The sequence below is a fragment of the Lepisma saccharinum genome, chromosome 4 (genome assembly GCF_977018435.1).
Source record: "Lepisma saccharinum chromosome 4, izLepSacc3.1, whole genome shotgun sequence".
In the NCBI taxonomy this organism is placed as follows: Eukaryota; Metazoa; Arthropoda; class Insecta; order Zygentoma; family Lepismatidae; genus Lepisma; species Lepisma saccharinum.
Genome location: NC_139232.1, coordinates 73,239,781 through 73,262,641, shown reverse-complemented (window position 1 = coordinate 73,262,641; position 22,861 = coordinate 73,239,781). Strand labels below are relative to the sequence as shown.

General features: G+C 40.0%; 1 protein-coding gene across 1 annotated transcript in view; it reads right to left on the bottom strand.

Moving 5' to 3' along the window:
* The window catches only part of slif (cationic amino acid transporter slimfast), a 125,208-nt gene extending 106,297 nt beyond the window's left edge, over positions 1-18,911 (bottom strand). The window contains exon 1 of the mRNA XM_083120742.1: positions 18,772-18,911. The gene's annotated coding sequence lies outside the window, so the exon portion shown is untranslated. The remainder of the gene's footprint in view (positions 1-18,771) is intronic.
* Positions 18,912-22,861: the final 3,950 nt, after the last annotated feature.

Genomic DNA, 22,861 nt, shown 5'->3' with positions numbered 1-22,861 from the left:
TACACAGAACGATAGGCATGAAGCCAGCTGACGTTACGAAATCTGACGAGTAGCGTTTAATTTCTACAGTTTACTGTCCAAAGTACACTCCGACTACCAAGAAATCAAAATTGGAGACCAGGTGAGAATCAGCAAATTCAAACGCACCTTCGAGAAGGGATTCACAAAAAATTGGAGCACGGAACTTTTTACGGTGGTTCGAGTTTCACCCGGAAACTGACACACGTATATAATAAAGGATAGTAGCGGCGAGATTTTGAAAGGAAGATTTTACGAAGAGGAACTCTCTAAAACGAAACACCCCGACACGTACCTCATCGAGAAATTATTGCGTAGGAAAGGTGACAAACTGTTTGTCAAATGGCTGGGACTTCCGGAAAAGAGTTGGATCGACGCGAACGAAGTGATCTTGTGAGTACGTGGAACGTGGTGAAGCGTCTACCGGATTCGGAAAGTCAAACGAAAAAAAAGAACGGCGAGTTGCTTCCCGACAGCATCCGCTGTCTAATCGTAGGTCCTTAAGGGTGTGGGAAAACGACACTGCTCGTGGACAATTTTCTCCTCGCACCGAATTGGTTAGATTGGAAGAACAGGCACCTGTACGTGTTCTCGAAAAGTTTGGAACAATCCAAATAACAGCAACTGATGAAACTGTACGATGGTCTGAACATTGCAACATTCGCTTCGGAAATAGAACCACTCGACGATTGTCGTGAAAATTCAGTCGTTGTGTTCGACGATGTCATCCTGGAAAATCAAAATGAAATTCGCAACTTTTTCACGCAAGGTCGTCACAAAGGAATGGATTGCTTTTACCTAGCTCAAACGTTTTCCAAAATTCCGAAACAGTTACTACGCGACAACGCTAATTTCATATATTTGTTTCGTCAAGATCACACTAATCTCAAGCACGCGTACGATGACTACGTAGGCGGAGACATGAACTACAATCAATTTTCGGAACGCTGCTCTTCTTGCTGGAACAGTGACGATTTCGGATTCGCGACGATCGACATGACGAGGAAACCCAACGACGGAAAATACAGAAACAAAATCAACGACTTTCTAAACGTTGCAACGTTGTGAGAAACGACGTGTATAAATAACGTTATGACGAAATGAAAAATCGAAGACGAAAATCTTAAGTTTCGCGATTACCTCGCGAAACGCTTCAAAGGTTGGAAATCCGAGAATCGCGGATTCTACGAAGAGAAGAAACGTCAAGATCAACCTGTGATCGATGCCATCAGCGATCTAGGTAAAGAAATTAAAGGTGTCACGGAACAAAATAAAAATTTGATCAACGAACTCGTACCACTTGCAGCTAAAAGTTACATTGTACCCACGCCCATTTCAAGCATTCCTTCGACGCCGTTCGAACTGAAGGACGTACCACGACGTCGAGCCATAAGCAGCACGTCTTCGGATAAAATCGAGTTGGGACCGTTGGCACGAGACTACCTGAGCACGGGGAAGTTCGACAAGGATGAAGTGTTTGGATTGTATCCGAGCATGGAAACCAACGAAGGCGTCGTGTGGAAGATTGGGAAATCGAAAGTCACCTTCGAAGGCAACGACATTAAAGTTAATTTAGGCGATGAAAATAGTTGGACCAGGTATCCAGGTACGGTGGGACTGTAGGAACTCGTTGCCAAAAATATCCGAAAGATTACACCGACGAAGATTATCAGAGTTACAGGGAAATTCTAATCATGACGGATGCCATGTACCAGAACAACGATGCCTCGCAGAATAGGGTGAAATCGAGCAGCGGTGAGAAGTAAGGAATCTCATCAAACCGATATGGAACGAGGTGAAAAGTGGAAGCGGCGTCAAACGCTACAACACGTTACCCAAATAATTCGTTTGGGTGGACGACGTGAGAAAACTCATCGACAGATTGTTAGTGATAGCCGGTGAAGAGAATGCAGGCAATCGTATTTTTTACAATGAGAAGGTTGGCATAGTGGACATGATCAACACCAAACTTTCCAACTTCATCGTGAACGACGACAAGGGCATAGGTTACTTGATCAAAATTATCAACACGCTGCCTCCGAGATTCTGGAACGTGGCCGAAGGAAAGGGACTCGTGAACGACATCGTCAACAAGTTACCTTTCGAGATGCATTTACCTGGCTACCAGTACTGCGGTCCCGGTACCAAACTCGAGAAAAGATTGGAGAGAGGAGACAAGGGTGTGAATCCGTTGGACGCTGCATGCAAAGATCACGATATTGCTTACAACACGCACACGAATTTGGATGCACGTCACGAAGCAGACAAGAAATTGGAGCATGCTGCTTTCGGGAGGGTCATGAGCAGAGACGCATCGTTGGGTGAAAAAGTTGCAGCATTGGGCACCACCATCGCCATGAACACGAAACAAAAATTTGGGTAAGGTATATAAATAAATAACATACAGTAAAAAAAATAATAACAACATTTCTTGTATAACAGACTTACCGCCCGGACTGCTATGCATCATATTCAAACACGCTTTAAACGGAGATTGTGGGGATGTAGGGAAACTTTTAAACATAGCAAGAACAACGCCGGAATTTCGTATCCCTTGTGAAATTTTTGTCAAGGATTATCTTCGGGAGATCAGTGGAATGAGGTGCGGTGATCTCGACACTCTTCTTTCAGCTGCAGGGGAAAAATTAAACGACAGGATGGACGAACTTCACGAGGCGAGGCAGGGGAGAAGACGATACACGGATGATTGGCGCAAGTCTAAACAGGAGACCGAAGATATCACGCACATCATCGCGTTTTCCAAAGCACGAACTTTCTTCCTCTAACACACTGTGGGAAAAAAATAATAATATACATGTCAAAAAAATGTACGTGTCAAAAAAAATATGAGACAAAAAAATATACGTAAAAAAAAGTTGACGGACATCGTCAGAAAAAAAAGTTGCCTTATCGTAAAAATTTTTATCGTCAAAAAAATGTTTTCTCGACACAAAAAAAATTGACGTGGACATCGTCAGAAAAAAAGTTGCCTTATCGTAAAAAAATTTTTATCGTCAAAAAAAAGTTGACGTGGAAAAATTTTCATCGTCAGAAAAAAAGTTGCCTTATCGTAAAAAAATTTTCTCGTCAAAAAAAATTTTTCTCGTCAAAAAAAGTTGTCAAAAAATGTGCAACAAAAAGTACGTGTCAAAAAAATGTACCTGTCAAAAAAATGTGAGAAAAAAATGTAGGTGTAAAAAATATACGTGTCAAAAAAAATGTACGTGTCAAAAAAAATATGAAAAAAATGTGTCAAAAAATGTACGAGACAAAAAAATGTACGTGTCAAAAAAATGACAAAAAATGTACGTGTAAAAAAAAACAAAAAAAACGTACGTGTCAAAAAAATGTACGTGCCAAAAAAAATGTACAAGTCAAAAACAAACGATATATAAATAACACATCGTGAAAAAAAATCTACGAGATCAAAAAAAATCTTCGGTATATAAATAACATTGTGAAAAATTAAAATTCTAACACACCCTGAATTTCTTCGATATGACTGAAAAAATTAGTGACCTCCAAGCATTAAAACAAATGCTAAATTTGTCAGTCGAGTATATAAAAATTCAGGAATTGGAAGTCGACAAACCTTACACGATAACTTCCGGTTCAATTGTTTCTACCCAGTATGGTCCCAAAGTACGTCTGTTGCTCAACGGACAATACAGTTTATTTTTACCAGATCGATACGCTAACATGTTATCCGACGAGAAACTATCTATTTTAATCGAGAACAAAACTCGAATCGTGTGCAAGGGGACAAAGGAACTTCTTGGTAAGAAAACAAAGCACGTAATAGAATTTGTGTAACGGCTGCGGAGTATATAAAATAACATACCTTGAAAAAAAAAAATTACACGAGAGGGAAACAAAAAAAATCTCAGAACATATATATATATATATATATATATATATATATATATATATATATATATATAAATAACATACCGTGAAAATAACATATAGAGCATCAACATGAAGCGCAAGGGTGTCGTGTACCAGGTACCATATTCGAATCTGAAAACGCTGGGTGCCCTCGATGGGTTACTCACCAAGAAACAACGCGAGAAGAAACGTTCTTGCTTGACGAAAGGACATGGAATGAAATTGTTGCTAAGCACTCCACAATTGAGACGGTTGCAGCGTTCGCGGAAACAGCAAAAGACAGGGGGGTTCATATTCAGCATCCCGGCCATCCTGGCAGCATTGGGGGCCGTTGGAAGTTTGGCTGGGGGTAGCGCCGCCATCGCAAAAATCGTGATCGACGCGAAAAAGAACAAGGCGGAATTGGAAGAACAGAAACGTCACAATCTGGCCATGGAGAAGAAAGGGAAGGGGGTCGCGAGCAAGTATAAAAAAAAGAAGAAGCACTCACCAACCGAGACATTGAATCTTTAATCAAACCATTACAAATCAAACACTTCAGAGGCGTTTTCATGTCCGATTCGTTACCTTCAACCGTTAAAAATAGAGAATGTGGAGTAGTCAACTTGGACAGTCAAGAAAATCCAGGCACGCATTGGATATGTTACCACAAAAATGCAAATAACAATAAAGCATTTGTTTTCGATTCTTTCGGAGGTGTTCCACCTACAAATTTCGTTGATTATCTGAAAACGAACAACCTATACTACAACGACGAACGCATTCAAAATTTCGGAGACGTGAACTGCGGTCATCTCTGTCTCTCCATGCTCACGTTTCTCTAAAATAAATAAGCCATCGGTGGAAGATTTCCAGAAAGCATTCTGGAACCTAAAGCATCATGGGCGTGTTCCATCTCACGAGTGAATCTTCGATCTTGAAACTCACGCTGCACGATGACATCGTCTATCCTAAATCCATAGCTTTACGTGCATTCTACAGCATGTACCTCATACCTAACGTCACGCAGCACAACAACAAAATTAGCGTCGGAAGGGAACATATCGTCGTCACGCCAGATCAATACAATCTTTCAAGCTCAATTACCTAAAGGCACATACCTTTCTCAAAATTCAATCACGCAGAGTCGAGATCGTGTCCGCAACGGAGACCGTGGACCTGGGCACCATAGGAGAACTTTTAGGTTTCGAGAACAACACCAAACTCGAAGCTGGCATCAAGCACACGGGAGCAAACATTCCTAAATTTCTAGCCATCGAAACTTTCAACGTTCACTGCAACGTGGCCAAAGGCATGATCACGAAATCTGAAGGGTTATTGGGAAGTCACAAGCAGACGGGAATCATAGCCACGTTCAAACCCAGTTCCGAATTCATGGAACCGATCATCTACACACCCTCTTCGCCGATCTATTTTCCAGTATGTCGCAACGGCATAGACAACATAGAGTTGGTGGTCACGAACGAGAAAGGAGACGTGGTGGATTTTGCAGGTGCCACGACGACGGCCGTCCTGGAGATCAACGTATAATAAATAACCATACATCATGGAACAAATCGAAAGTTACGAATTGCAATCTTTCCCTCCCAACCGTCGCACGTTCGCAAATTTGAACGAAGCGAACCGGGAAATCGAATACGACGTGGACGTAGGCGATGGGTTCGTTCATCCTCACAGAGCGGACCTTTACCTTCAATTCGACGTGGTGAAGAAAGAAAGCGGAGACGCGTTCCCCGCAGCAGCAAATTTGAAACTCGTGGACAACTTCGTGCCCCACCTGTTCTCGCAGGTGGAGGTGAGGAAACACAACACCGTCATCGACAGAATCGATTATCCAGGCATCACGTCAACGGCAGTGGGAACATTGAAATTATCCAAAACGGACGCAGCATACTATCAAGCGGGGGGGTTCGAAGCGGGGACCAAAATATCGACGAGAAGTCACACGGTGCTCTTTCCCATGCGTCTGCATCCGGGATTCTTCTCGGACTACAAGGAGATCATGTGGAACGGAGGACTGAGAATCACATTTCGAAGAGCGGCCAACGATAACGACGCACTGATGCGATACAGTAACTTGGGTCCGGACGGTATCACGCCGCTGCCCAACACTTTACCCGAAGCAGCCAAATGCGTCATCCGGAGCATGGAGTTGAGAATGCCGATCGTGGAATACGAAACAAACTACGCCCTCAAGTACAAAGCGGAGTTCTTGAAAAGTCCACAGGTGCCCATTCACTTTCACGGTTACCAGTGCGTGCAAAAAATAGCGTCAGGAAGTCATCTGGAATTTGACGTGACGACGCAGTTCAACAATATACAGTTCGACATGCCAGATTTCGTCATTGTACTCTTTCAGACCAGACGCGATAACAATCAGGAAAAAGATTCCAGCAAATTCGACGACTCCAAGATCAAAAATGTTTATCTCAAGAATGGCAGGAACGAAGTGTTCCCACGCGAGAATTACAACCTCGACATGACCAAAGATGATTATCTAAAACTTTACGAAGCTTACACCGCTTACAAGAGGGTAACAGAGGGAAACGTACTACACACCCAGCGAATTCAAAGCACAAAGACCCATGTTCGTCATCAATACCACAAAGAGGAAGCAGGTGATGGTCAACGATCGAACCAACATCAAGATCGTTTGCGAGTTCAACAGTCCATTGCCCGAGGATACCGTGTGCAGCGTCATCCTGATTGCAGAGAAGTCCTTCTCGTACGACGTGAAGAACGAGAGGGTGACAGAACAGTTTTAAAATTCGTAAAAAAAAATTGCCACATACTAAAAAAAATCAACACATTTTTTAGGTTATATAAAATATGTGAAAACTTTAAAATACTGAAATATTAAAACAAACGGAGTCCAATGTAAGTTAGTTCGGTGCGTAAAAGATCGCAAATAAAAAAAAATGATAGGTTAAGTTATATCACTGAAGATCGTAAAAAAAATCGTAAGAAAAAAGGATAGGTTAAGTTATATCACGTAACATCGTGGCATTCGTACCAAGTACGAGTGGGAAAAAAATTAGATGCGGTGAAAATTGCACTGAAAAGTCGTCAAACGCTATAAAATCAACAAAATAATCGTCAAACGCTATAAAATCAACAAAAAAATCGTCAAAATATGCTACCACTGAGGTTAAATCCATAAGAAAAAAGGGTTCGTACCAAGTACTATTTTGAAACAACTAATTCACACTACTTAAGTAATTTGAATCTGTAGAGTGTAGGCCTATTTTATAGGGGCTATAATAGAAGCAATAACTAATAGCCACCCTAATTTTAGTTTTCTTTGTATGTTTTGTGCATGCGTACCTTCAACTTATAGACCAGTGGTATTCAACCTTTAGGGGGTACGCACAATTTAAAATAATGAAAAGTGTTTCTGACAGAGATAACTTGAAAATGTAATAAAGAGAAGCAAAGAAAATAGACATTTCTTTGTCAACATTTTCCTCGAAGTAAATATAAAAAGGGATCGATTGAGGATTTCATGTTACTCCCCCCCACCGACCCCCAGGCTAAAGGATTCTAACTTTGATTTATTATTATCCTGATTTACACGAAACGCTGAACATTGTTGTAAAAGTAGTCTACTTAATCAAGTCGCGTGCACTGAACTCTCGTATTTTCAAAAAAAAAATGTGCGAGGAGATGGGATCCGCACACACTCAACTGTTTATGTACATCGAGGTGCGGTGGTTATCGCGAGGACGCGTATTGACTCGCCTTTTTGAACTGAAAAATGAGGTAAAAAGTTTCCTTTCAAAATTAATATCCGATCTGGTGACGTATTTTGAGAATGAACAGTGGCTTTGCCAACTAGCTTACTTGATGGATATACTCAACAAATTTAACGATCTCAATCTTCAACTCCAAGGCTTCGACAAAAATGTTTTTAAAGCCCCTGAGAAAGTGAAGGGATTTTATAAGAAAGTATTACATTGGATTGATTGCGTTAATGAAGGAAATATTGTGGACAAAATGATGTTAGTATTGCTGGTGAACTTCTGGAAATAATCAAATTCCACCTAGAAAATCTCAGGTTACAGTTTTTGAAATACTTTCCAGAAGTACACAAAATTGGATTACAAATCCGTTTTCCACCACTGCCATCAATTCCTCTGATCTTCATGTAAAATTAAAAGAAAGTCTGCTGGAAATGTCCACTAATAGATTACTTGAAATAAAATTCGAAAACGTGTCTATTTGCGAGTTCTGGTGTTACGCACGCAAAGAGTATATTGAACTTAGTGACACTGCCATCACACGCCTTCATCCCTTCCCCTACACTTATTTGTGTGAGCAGGGTTTTTCTGCATTGACAGCCATCAAAACGAAACACAGAAATAGCCTGAATCCAGAATCACCACTGATACTCGCACTAACGAAGATTCAGCCACGAATCGAGGAGCTGGTGTGCAGAAAACAAGCTCAGCCATCTCATTAACAGGTAAGAAATATTAAAGTTCATAATATATTTTTGCCATACCCGTAATTATCCTTTATTTATTTTGTAATTCTCCTTTTTATAGTAAAACTGTATTATTTAATAGGTACCGGTAATGATTTGCATAATTTATTTTAGATGTAGTTATGTATAATCTGAATTAAGGATAACTCGGAGAAGGGGGGTACACGCTTGAGTGGAAACGTTTCTTTATGGGTACGCGGAGAAAAAAGGTTGAATACCACTGCTATAGACTATACTCTTTTTGGTCAACAAATATCTGGTCACCCTATACAAGAAATCCTAGAAACCAAATTGCTACACAACGAATTTGAACCCCCCTGTCTAGATATAGCTGGCTTTGAATCCTACGAAAAGAAAACTTTGCATTCAATAAATATGGCTAATAAAAAGACAGTCGGTTGTGCAACCCACCTCATCTTGATTCAAGCTGTGTGTAATATTGTTCGCAGCTGCCAATTAGATTGCAAATTGAAGATTCTAATACACATACTAATGCCATGAGCAATATTTTAAATAACTAAGGTAAATATAAGAGGCATTAAGAAGATATTAGTGTCCTATATAAAATTAATATCTAAATGCTAGTACCTACATGTTTATTTATAGCTATAGCTCCTTTGCAGTTGCTAACCAAGTCAGAACTCGTATGTGCCTTATTTTTGCTGTTGCAACAAAAACTATTTTCCCTCAGAAAATGTTGCAGGAAGAAACAAGATCGTAGGTGCGAGGAGGGGCGACCACCCCCGTGCCTCCTGGGATTTTATGCTTTGATGTGACCCCAATGCTATGGTAGTACTGGATCTGCATGTACGTTTTGTAGAGTTGCAATATTATGGTCGAAAGTATGGGGGAAAATTCAACTCGTAGATAGACGAGACCCCCTCCACCAGCCGACAATCAGCAAAACAGTTGCTTTACACAAAGACTGTCACACGGCATACAGCTTGGAGGATATTGTTTACATTTCAATTCTCAGAGAAGTATTTGAATAAGTAGTACTGCATTCCGCAAATAAACAGTGTTTTCATATTTCCTTTGTCTTACAACAGCACCATTGAACAGCCATGATAATTCTACGTAGGCCTATTACCAATTGTCAGTATCGGCTATTGGGTGCCTAAACGGGGAGGGGGTCTTGCAAGGACAGTTTACTTTCTTTTCAGTGGTGGCGATTGGGTTCCAAAACTAGGGGGGGGGGGCAAGGTGCCAAAACTGGGGTGTAAAGACAGCTTACTTTCCCTCGTAAGTAAGGTTTAGCATAGTGCAGGGGCAAATGTGGCAAAAATCGTGGGGCAACTGCCCCCCCCCCTAATCGCTGTCACTGTCTCTATTTAGTAGACAATGCTTAGCGCCCTGGTGCGGGAGCAAAGAAATGCAAATGCGTGGGGGGAGGGGTAACTGCCCACCACGTCGCCCTAATCGCCACTGCCAATGATTCTTATAATGAGTTAACAGAAAAAGGGACAACAATTTCGCATCATGATTGCAGTTCGAAAAAGTCAGGAAATGGATTAAAAAGAATGGACTGTCCTGACTAAATCCGGATGTCTGGTAGCCTTGCAGCGGCGGCACCAGGATTAATCATCTAGGGGTGTAGAGAGGGTGCGGAAAGAAATTTAGGGTGTGCGATGCTGAAAATAAGGAAAACATAAAACAGCCATGCAACCCTTCAAAACTGGGAGAGCAAGGTGCCAAAACTTGGAGGGGGGGGGGGACAAGGACAGTTTACTTTCTCTTGGTAGATAAGGTTTAGCATAGTGCGGGGCCAAAATAGCAAATAGCGGGGGCGGGGGGCAACAACACCCGTAATCGCCGACACTGATAAACATAAATTACGGACTGAAATTAAATTGTAGGTGTGAAATATATAACTTTAGACTGGCATTCATTTTCCAGGGAGCCTTCGCCCCCCTCCCTTGCCCTCCCCCTGGACGATCCATGATGATATGTATTAAGTCTTAAACTCCAAGAAAGTGCCCATACAATGTAAACATTCAGATACAAATTGCAGTATTATTGAACTATGCTGTGAAATACAAAAAAAGAAATTTTCCTTGCCTTTAAGAACATAATTTTTGAGCCTTTTCAATGTAAGCAATGGACAAAATACACAGTACATTCTACATAGTCCACAACCTTCCATCTGCCACTTCAGGACAAAATGTGAATCGCACACAACTTCGTCTTCGTTAAAATCCCTTCTGCCGCACTATCCCCAACAACGAACTGAAAATTTCTTTGTGAACTTCGGGCCTCTTCCTAACTGTTTTCGAAAAAGCCTGAAATGGTACGTTTACTAGACATGTTACGTGGAACAAATACATAGAGCGTATTAACAAGAGAACTACATTTGATGCATGTTACAACTTGCATTAAATAATTTCCCGAGCAGGACCTGGTGATAACTTGAAAGCAGCTGATATGTTTGCTCCAGTACGGGGAAGAACAAGTAGGTGAAAAATAAACCGTTTATCAACAATGCAAAAAAGCTACAGGTATATTATCAAAAACCACGAACAGACCACTTGAAGATACAAAGAAGTAAAAATTCCTAACAACAATGCTGACGAAAGAAAACGGTCGCTGATCTTTATAGAGATTGCCGCCAGTACAGAAAAGTCTGTATATCGGGCATCGGAATCTCTTAGTGTTTGCCTGTTGCATCCAATAATGAAAAATTGTCAATTATATTTTTGTAGCTTTTGATAGGTTCACACAATACTTCATGGTTCTAGGCGGGGTGCGTGACCCCCATGCCCACCCCCCTTGGGTACAGGTTTGCTTGGGCTCAGATTTCTAGAAATGAAGAGAAAAGTGAGTTATGCCCTCAAATGTAGGCCTATTTAGAACGCCATGCTATCTTATCACTGGCAAAAATGGAATTTATGTCAATAAAATTTAAAAAAACTCGCTCCCTTCAGGTATCATTTCCTGCCGCTTTCCGCAGTAATATGTCCACACAAAATAATATTCACGCAAAATATTATATTTTTTGTTAATCGATAGCTTTTATTTGACCTATCAAATATTTAGAATCTTTCGTACATTCGTCTTCCATCGCTGTAGCACAGCTTCAAATACCGATTCTATTAACAAACGTTTATTTTCATTGAACGCTAAAATTTGAAATTAATTGTGGAAACTGGAAACACAATGAAGCCTTCATATTTCTTTCAATTGCGAATACATGGAGTTAAACCATATCAAACTTTGATCACACACCACACCATGCTACAGAGCAAGTCACTGAACGGAATAATTCACCTCGTGAAGGTTAACACGGATGACCAGGAGCAGAAATAATACCTTTCTTCTAAGTGTCAAACGAAGTATTTCATAGGTTGGCTGGCCTTACAAAGCATTGCATTTTATATGTCTTTTCCAATTGTACAAATTATTGTTCTCTTTTTCTTTCTCGTTGTACATATATTTATTGTTCTTTCCAGTTGTACAACTATCTATTGATTATTATTTTTAATCTCTGTAACTTAATTTCTGTGTTTATTTAATATTTACACTGTTACTAATAATGTCACAGAATAGTGACTGACCTGTATATATCTATCTTGCAAGACTTTTTGCCATGGTAATTAAGGACTGTGTTTTGTTTTTAGTTTTTGGCTCTGAGTTTTGGTTGTTGCGGTAAAGAGTTGTCAAGCTGAATTGTAAGAGGCTATTATTTCTTCAAAATTACAATGGAATTACGCACATATGTATTTTTCTTCTATTTGCGAGTAAAAAAAACTTGAATTTGATTTTTAAACAACGGACGAGGAAGAATTGCCCATACCCTGAGAGTCAAGCGAACATTTTCTTATGTTTCATTTAAATAATGTTCTTTGGCTAAAAGAATGTGTCATAATTCACTTAACTCCACAAGAAAGAATCGAGTGTCGTATCGTATTTTGAGCACGTAAATTTTATTGTTACTGCAGTGGAGAGATACCTTACAAAACCTGAGCACATCAGTGGAATCTCCAGTCTCCCTCTGTTCCTGGTTACGGGAGAGAGAGGTTACATTTGGGTATCTCGATTGAGACGCTTGGGACCCGAAAGGTTAAATCAGTGATGCTCAAGTAACAACAATAATATGCAATAACGCCGTAATGTGTTTTGAGCCATAAAACTTTATTATTACAGTAAAATCTATGGTTAAGACCAACTTTAAATTTCACAAGGAGTTGCCATCCCTGTCTGCAAATGAACGTGAGGCAGGTCTCGTGTTGTATATAATAGGTAGGCTTCGGATAGTTATGCATTTTGCATATAGCATATGCAAATGCATATTTTCAGTGTCTTCAGAATATATTGTATATTTTACCGATCTTTTCAGAATATATTGCATACCGATCTTTTCTTACAAATGCACATTCTGCTGTTTCTGTCTGAAATTTTGTAGTTTCCTTTCCTTTGGAAGTAATTCAGAATCATAATTCAGTATGTGTTCGCGAAGAATTCTGGCTATAAGCTCCTAAAGGACATTTGCTCTATTCATGAAGGGAAACAAAATGTGGACGGTATTTCAAGTGAACTGCACGTTTCCGATTTGTTGAAATTACAACATGCGCCTATTGTTTCTTGTGATGTGGAGAGTGTGTTTTTAGAGTATAAAAGTATTCTCGTGGATAACAGGCATAAGTTTAGTTTTGAGCATCTGAAACAATACGTAGTTATTAAGTGCAATAGTAACTTTTCATGCTGAGTATAATGAGAGACAGCTGGTGAAATTCCACCTTCTGCTAATGGTGACGTTCAGTGAAGTCAGATATGATATGATATGATAAAGATACATATACAAAAACCATATGTAAAATGCACGAGTGTTTTGTTATCATGCTAACCTACCACTGGGAGTATTTGTATTTATTTTGAGAATGCGCACAGGTCACATATTAGTTAATGAACACTTTGCACGTCTGCAAGTTGTGCCCTAAACTTGCCAATGCGGAGAAGCTTTTCAATCAAATAACCATTTATTTTTTCAACGCCATTTACGGCAAGACCATCGTGATCCTTTATTAAAAAAATTGCAACGCGCAAAAATAACATTTCCGATATTCATATCAACACGTATTTCTGAACCCAAAACTATGATTATGTGGATATTGTATAGTTTTGCCCGGAAACATAACTTCATAATATAAATATGTTCATAACTCCCAGAATAAACAATACCAAAATATACCACAAAATATCACTATCATGTATCATAGGATCAGAAAAGTCTATAATTCTAAAAAAAGTGACAGTGGAGAATATATTTTCATGTGAAAAGTAAATAGCAAGATCAAAGACAATAAGACGAGTACTCGGAAACTTTGGCTAGAAATCGCTGAAAGGCGGTGTGGGCCAATAAAAGAAGAAGTTATCATGCTGCAAGTCAATAACCTTTGGAAAACAATCATTGTGTCCCATATCCATAAAGTAGTCAGGCTGTGATCTGAGCATGGGTGTTTCCAGCCCTGGCCCATATCCATGGTAACGGTTGAAGTTTTTGCGTGCGATGACGTGTAACCGGCCAAGTGAATGCATCACTTCAATGTGAAGTCACATGAAATGACAGAACGACAGTGTGCAGTATGCAGATATTAAACACCAGAACAAGAACAATGTCTAGATGAGGATGTGTAGCTACTACAGGCTGTGGAAAAGGAGATACGATAGCCACTAACGCCGTCAGACGGGTGGGCGAGAACTTTACGTCACATATCATGAAGAAGTACTCCCTCTGTCCCATAATTATTGTCCGGTACACCTTTGTTTGTTGTCTCATAATAATTGTCCGATACTCAAACTGTGACATTGGTGTATACAGAAGAACATGAAACAAAGGAATGAGTCATACAACTTTACTACTCAAGGATCAGTACAAATTGTGCTTTCCATCTGCCTCTTCGTCTGTCATTTCTGTACTACCATTTTGGCATACCGGACTATAATTATGGGACAGAGGGAGTAATAGGATCTGAGCTGATTATGTCCTTTTGCGATTAGTCCACTCAGAATTAGTTCACTTCATCAAATGATTTACTAAATCTCATCAATTTACATTGTCGAGTTCATTATTTGTGTTCTTTTTGGTTTAGGTTCACATTTTCTCCGAAGAGAAAATTATGCTCATTTCTTTGTTTTCCTTGTCCCTGTACATCCAGGGTCAAGGAAGTCAGTAATAAGGTGTGTTATATACAGTGCACACCTATAGATTGAATTGTATCTTCTCCAAATATGATGTATAAAGAAACAAACTGCCGGCGAACTAAGTGAGGTGAGGTGTACAATTTTATATTACTATTATAGTGAAACCACAAGCAAAGAAACCTGCGCAGACTCGCGACTCCTGTGCACCGTACTCCAATGTGGAGGGGAGGGGGAGAGTGGACCATGCTCTCTTATACCCCGAGTTGAACGGAAGAAGAGAAAGGTGCTCGGGAACTTTTCGACGAAGGTTCTTTTTCTTGTGCTCGCTCTTATAAGTAAGGGGAACTGTGATTGGTCATTCATCTATTTTATCACTTCTTCTTCATCTCAATTGACTTAAATGGCCGGAAGAGCAAAGTAAATTTATCAAATATAAATGCAAACACGTACAGTTTAATAAATAACCAAAATATAATGAAAAAATTAGCAGTTTGTATTTTTATTGCTTTATGTGAATATGTAGGGAAAAACGAGAGAGAATTGTACACCAATGGCAAATGAAATGGTAGGCGAATTGCACATCACCATTTTCCTCCAGACTGTTATCCCCAATCTGCTGATCACAAATTGAAATAAGCAGAGGACAACATCTGCTTTCCATTATTTAAAACAGCACAGGATGTAGAACAAAAAGAAATGAAAATAACGATGGACAATTTGCCTACTATTATCTATCTCTTCAAGAATAAAAATGCATCTAAATTTAGAACCACACTAAAGAGCTTGCTAATGTAACATTTGTTTTATAGAAGATTATTTGCGTCACATTTTCCATTAATGGACATTAACTTTAAAACGTTTTCTTATTATTACAAAATACACTACATTACTTCTTAACTTTCTTAAAGTATTATTGTTTTTACTAATTTAATCCCGACTTCAGCAAATTACTTCCCTACTTTTCTGGATCCCGAGCAGTCGGGAAATACCGAATGGTCATTTTAAAACGGTATTAATTCTTGACGTTTTCTACATTGAAAGTGTCTGGAACTTATCGGAAATTGTTAGTTTTCATTCCAGAAATGCAAGGACAATCACTTAAGGTGAAAATGACGTGTAGAATTTGAGATTTCCAGAGTCTCGGGAAATGTCGGGATTTAAAAAAAATACCGTTCCGATCAATAATATTCTGTCCCACATAACAATAAGTACCCATCGATATTTATTTTCAATTTGTCTGAAGCCACAAAATGTAAATGAGTGGAAATGCTCATTTGTGTACTCGATTTCGTGTGTTCAGTTTCTGGCATGGTTTCCTATCTGCATAGGGCAACACTAGCGCATAGATTTGGAATTCATTTCATGGATAAATTCACCTCTTACCGTCGTTTCGTCATCACGAGTAAACAACGGATTGGCCCAACCTATACTTGTAATAACCTTGGGTGTTTCATGAAAGTGCCCCTCCATGAACTTATCATTCATCCACATGACCACAGGCATGCACATCCCCTCTGATTAAGGAACGCAAAACGCTTGATGAAAATTCAGTCGAGGAAGGGAAAACTACGTTCTACTCACTGTTTGACGAATTGTATTCATACATACAAAACGGGCGTATCTAGTGCGGATTCAGACCCTACGAAACATTCCTGTGTGCGACTCACCGAAGATACTATGTATTGTACATCTTGATTGATCTGGTGCGTCAGCACTTGGGCTATTTGCACCCGTTACATTATACGGGCCGAAGATCCGAACATCTGTTTCTGAGGATTAAACTCTCCCTACGTAGGATAAAAGCTGTGGCTGTAAATGGGCACTCACATCACACATAAGGACAACACATAGTTATGAGGATTTTACTGACTGTAGAATAAGAGGCCAGAGACTCGTTAGCCTGCAACAATTCAGTTACCAGGGTGTACTACGTGAAAGTAAGGTTGACCTTTTAGTATCTTCAGAGAAGTCAGCCCTTACAACCCTGTTGTTGTGCACTTTCTAGTGCGAAAGTCTATGGTCCTTTTTTTCCCAACCAACCAACTAGGAACCAACAGCAAGAGGGAACGCTTTCTTAGATGTTGGATCCATGCTCTATCCACAAGATACATGCGACGACATCTTTGTAAGTTGGAGTTCCGGTACACTGGCATCTGGATTTTTCGTTAAAAAACAAAAAAAAAAAACAACATACTTTTCGTCCTGTTTTGAGGCTTTTGGAATCCTGATTCAAATTTGCGTTCCCTAAATATATGTCGGAAGTGGGAGGCCCACTTGTATGGTGACATGCGTCGCATACCCCTAACGTCGGCACTGTTTAATGAAACACGATTAAAACAAACAACAACAAAAAAATCTTCAAGAATAAATTCGTCAAGACTTGAGGAAGTCTCTGTGTTTATCTTCCCTTTTGCAATCTTTCTTTCATGTTTGGTGTGCAAACACGGGTGTTTTTTTTAACTACTGATAAAATTTAGTCTTTTTTCTCTAGTTATGGAATTACTACTGCTGAGCAGAAGTTAAACACAGGGTATTTGAAAATCTTTGACGAAGTGGGGTTATTTTCGTGACTGGCCAGCTTTCGGTTAAATGCTTGAGCAAGAAAAGGTGTAAAGTACAAAATATAGCATATTGTTAATTTAGTCAAATCTATTTGTATTTTTAAGCTCCGTAGGAAGGTTAAAACTTGCTTGGGAGAAGTTGGCACGCAAAATCCTACCCCCGAAGTCTCACATTCACATTTTTTTTAAATAGGATATGTTTTTTTTTATTATCGTGGCAGAGTGGTTAGCAGAAGCGCGCTACGACGGTAGAGGTCCCAAGTGGTTCTTTGTGAGTGTTCATCAATTTCATCATCACTCATCCTCATAGTTACGATTAACCAAAAGTGTCAGAAAGACTTTGCTAAATAACAAAAAAAACAAAATTTACGAGAACGAACATTGCGGAGACTTGCCCTAGAGATCGGAGCGAGAACAAGACGGGTGTTTGTTAAACATGGGTTTACAACTCGAGACGCAGACACTGCAAAGTCTCGTTTCGTCTCGATACAAACTCTATAATGATATCGCGCTAACTCCCGGCGCGGGACCCGCCTTTCTGGCAGTGACCCTCTGTTGCCGCGCTTACCTACGAAGGAACTCGCGGTCAAACAACAGCCAATTAGACCCACCGCTGTGGCAAGAAGTGACATTACAATCCTTCCTCCCCGAAGCAACCAGTAGGAAAACAGGATTTTGTCAAAATAACCCTTCTGTGCTGTGATTGCATACCGGTTGCTACGCCGTCCCAACTGTGGCTGCTACGTTAGCGGGGAAGCTTTTTTTATCACATAATACTGAATTCTTGATACGGAGTTCCTTTCTCTACGATGAGATTTCTATTTTTTGGTGAACGCTGACCTATATATTAATGTTGATAAGAAGGTTGTTCCAGTATTACATGGCAGGGGCAAGTAACTTAAGTGCTGGCGCACCCAGAATCTTAATTTCAGTCCGGCAATCAATCAACGAACCATAACCGTGCATTGGGTAGCAGACTAACTAGACTGGATCTGCCCCATTGTGTATTCTTACTTTGCATCGCCTTTCTGCAATATTTTGCTAATCGCAGCGATAATCATCAGTTGTGATTGGAGAAATTCATGAAGGGACACTCATGCTCAAAGGAACGTCAAAACTGGGTACCTTTGCGGCGAGATACGTTGGAACTGTTGTCCTTGGCTGGCTCGTTACCGCAGGTATTCACCACGGATTCATTGCTTCCTGCGTCAGAAACATCAATCGAAGGACTTGAAAAAATAATGAAATTGAAAAAAATAAACTAAGAAAGACGTCATAGAATACATTACAATTTTGCCGCCCTGAAGTCGTGCGTTCCTAAGTTTAGGTCCACCTTGCCTGGGTGCATTACATGGGAAATGAGTTGATATTCGGATTCGTTCCGAAAATGTCACCCCACGTGCGGTGTACTAAATGAAGACGACTTCGTACTAAACTCTTTTAACAGCAAACGGTCTGTTGTAAACACATACAAGGCAAACAGATTATGGTCCTCCACTTCTTTCGTAAATAATCACTACGTCCACGGCCGTAAAAATTCGTGCTCATGCTGAACACTTCTTACTCTAACTTTCCCGTAAGTTTCTGTGGCGCAGAAATCGGCTTACAGTTACACAACACAAGGTAATGCAAATTGAAAACGTTACTAGAAACACAGGCACCAAGTGAGCTAATTATTAGTACCTTGAATTTCACGTCCTGTTTCCGTTCCCTCGGCAAGCAACCCTTCTTCAGCTGAAAGATAACACACGAGCCACGTACGTAACTGTCTTTGCGTCCGCGAAACGATTGTGTTCCAAGCGGACTACACGTTTTATCACGGTGCTCGTTACATGACGTCACTCTGGGCATTCGTGCTGCTTCGGCTGCATTGAGACTCCAAGTGCCGAACAGGTTGCCGCCTATCAATCACATGGCACGAGCTTCAAATGGTAATAAACAGCGACTATTCCTGAGCTCATACGCGACCCCGGTTTATAGAATTTCAGGGTGCAAAAGAGTTAGCAATTTGCTATGATAAGTTGATATGCATTTTATTTGGAATTGAAGCGCCTTCTTTTGTATATTTATCTATTCTCATATGTAGCGTCTTATTATTATTTATATATATATATATAATTAAATTCGATTATTTGTGGGTTATCCACGATGGTTTGGTGGTAACGTTGTCGCCTCATAATCAAGGAGTTCCGTCTTCAAAATTTGGTGAAGCAAATTGAACAATAACTCGGCTTGATTTATATTATTTAGCGTCGCTTTTCTGCAATTTTTGGCTAATCGCGACAACGAGCATGAGTAATGATATGATGGAATTGATGAATGTACACTCAGAAAGAACATACGTACCCAGGCCGGGATTCGCACCTGGAATCCGTGGAGTCGTATCGCGAACACGGAGCTCAGCGCACAGTAACTCGCGATCTCACTTTAAACTGTATGTTCAGTTCCGATTACCCTATCTGAGCATAAAGTGGAATCGAACCAGAGAGGCGTGGTGTGCATGTAACCAGTGTTACCGCAGGTAACAGAAAAATGTAAAGAAATGTAAAAGTTTTTCTCAATAAAATAACAACATTGTTAAATAAGTTAACCGACAGCGCTGCAGTTGGGTGTATATTGCAGAGGACATTTTTTTTTCTGCAGCCGACAAAAAGCGAAGAGACAGGCCGTTCCGCTACCCTCAAGAGGCAACAGGAGGAAAGGGCGCCAATGCAAGGGAACGTCGGGAAAGACTTCATATGCCTGTTTAGAGGCCCTGTTGCCGCTGCGGCCTACCGGATCAGCAAGTGTTGTCACATTGGATTTTCAGAAAAGAGCGAAATCCCGCCTAAAACGGGGATACTATTTCTCTGAAGCAACAAGAGCTAGACTGCATGCCAAAGCTGGATTTAACTACAACTGAAACCGTTTACGTAATAGGCGAAAAGATAAGTACTTGATGCGATTCGTGATTTGGACAAACCTTGCTCCAAAAAACTAAGTTGGCAACAGTAGAACGTACATCTGGACTTCCCTTCCACCGCTGGAGGAGGGGAATTCTGTCGCCTGCTCACCGCAGAAACGTCAAACTGATCCGAATGTGTGGTTCTTCTTCCCCTTTCCACCTCTTTGCAAAGGAACAGAGATGGTTGACAAGGCTCGATTACTATTCACTGGATTTTCGCGGTAACTCGCTCATGAGTGGTAGTTCTTTCTAGAAGTGATTGTGGCTAAATAAATCACTGAGCGGATTAAAAAAAAAAAGAACGAAATGAACAAAAATCCAGATCAAAGGCATTTGGGGGGGGGGGGGTTAGGGTGGAGATGATAACTTCTGATGACCGGTAACACTTTTGAAAAAGACACGCAACGCCATTGCTAAAGATGTTCTTCAATCACTATTGAGGATTCTAAGGCTTCGTCATACTGTATGGAGTGTCAAACAGAAGTCGGCATTGTCTAAAGTGCCAGATGGGAAGGTATGTTGAGACACATCAACATACAATACTTATATTAGTAGATGAAATAGAAATACAAGCAACTACATGTAATTTCCCCAACTGCAATACAGGGAGTGTAGGTGACTGAGTGGGTCCTCGTGGATGCTTTGGAAGGCAGGAATACTCTTTGTGGTGCAGTTGAAAAGTGCGTAGGCTTCAAGTTTATCTTATTGTAGCAGAAATGGATGCTTATGTGTAACATTCTGCTCTTTAATGTGAACTTTAATTTTTTTCGTAAAATACAAAGTGTCTTAGTAGGCTATTGATTTTTTCAATCTTTTTTGGGAATTTTCGGAACTTCATGTGGCTAAAATTAGGTTGATTGCTTATATTTCTTATGATTTTCTTCGAATTTTGTCGTATATACCGCTTGTGTTGCATTAAATTCCGATCTTAACCTTATCTTGGCCTGCAGTTGGACTCAGAAAATGATGAAATTGTTTTGAGTGTGTATACGTAAAGTCATTCGCCATTTCATCAGGAAAAGGTGAATGGCTTCTATCTTTCCCTCATCTTATCACACTGAATTCTATTCCCTTTTGAAAAGCAATAACCTACTTGTTACGCAAGGAATGTCGAACAGATACACTTGATCGCAAAGTTTGTCCCATTGTTAAATGATAAACATGTATCCTGCTTCTACAGAATTGTTTGCTTAAGTTAATCATTTCAATGCCAACTTGATATCACGTTTGTCTTTTTAAAAAGAAATAAAAGTAAATGCATTTTATACGTGCCTCATATGACGCAAATAGATGAAAGCAAGAAAAGCAGCTGTTTTATTTTTTGCTACTTTTTCAACTGTTATTTTTCATTAGATTATGGATAGAAAAGAGATATATTAAAACACGTGGCCATTTAGTGGCAGTACATTGAGTTTTTCACACTGATATTGCTTCCGGAGGCTCTGAGTTCAATTCCCGCACGCAGGGTGTGTTTCTCCTTTCATCTATTTCATCCAATCCTAATCCATCTCAAGGGTGTAAACAGACGAGTGAAATTACCAAATCTTGATATAAATATTAAGGAATTTAGTAAGCACACTTGTAACGAGTGCACTCCCGGTCCCGGAAATGACGTGTCAATCATACCCCGGCACGGGGCCAAACGTCGTTATGTGTACGGGAAACCGGTCGTGGCTCTCACGGTCCAGGTTTTCAAGTTCGGTACTGAGACGGTCGTTTATTGTCATACTATTGCGAGGCAGAGATAAATACCTTGAAATGTTACACTGTTTGTTTACCTTTGATATGTAGATTCGAACAATCATAAAACACTAATAGCATAATATCTGATACCTGAAAAACGTCAAATAACAACACTGACGAACGGTAAAAAGTGAATATATATTGCAACAACAAAAAAATATTGCAATCAACAACTGTTTACAAAGCCTCCTCAAACGCTCACTCATTCACTCTCTTTCACACACTTGAGGTATTTTTACATGTGAAGTATAGATACAAATCACGGATCTCATTAACATATCATTCCTTTTTAGTTTTAAACCTTTATGTGAATATAGGGCATTTGTCTGCCAGCTCCTGTGCTCTTTTAAATTAACTTAAGTGCCAGCCCTCGGAAAGCGGTTAACTAAGACAATTGGGTCGGCGTGGTTAAATCTTTCGTTCGAATGAACGTATGCATCCAGTCGTAAGCACGACATTTATACAAGTTTCTCGGACGGGGGTAATACAGATAAGCCTCTCTCGTCCAATGAGAACAACTACACAATTTCATAGTGATGCAAAAACTTAATTGGCTCCAGCTGCCGGAATACACAAATCAATCGTCGGCGCGAGCAAAAATTACATCAAAAACCACTATGCAACAAATACTACTTCATGCGCACGACCTTGCAATACAAAATTACGCTTTCTACAATTAAAAAGGACTCATCAGTCAACTATTGACAAATTAAATATAGCGCGACGGGGCGGTCGGTTACACAAGAAATGGAGCACACTTTGACAATTTACACTAAATATTAAAGAAATGAAATGGAGCTTCTAACCCTGAATGCAGACAATTAAATTAGAACATCTGAACATGAAATGACCCCTTTTTATAACAATACCAAAAATTATCAGACGCGGAAGTTAGGTTTGGGGTTTCCTGAGTCACTTTGCAAATAAGTGAGACTTCGGCGTTAACAGTACGGCGTTGATACTAACAATGCACGTTTACATGGACATAGACCCTCTGAAGAATACTGTACCGGACTCTGCTACGTTGCGTGGTCATTCATCTCTCCTGGACGCGGGACTTGCACACGGTTCCTTTGTGGCGAAATT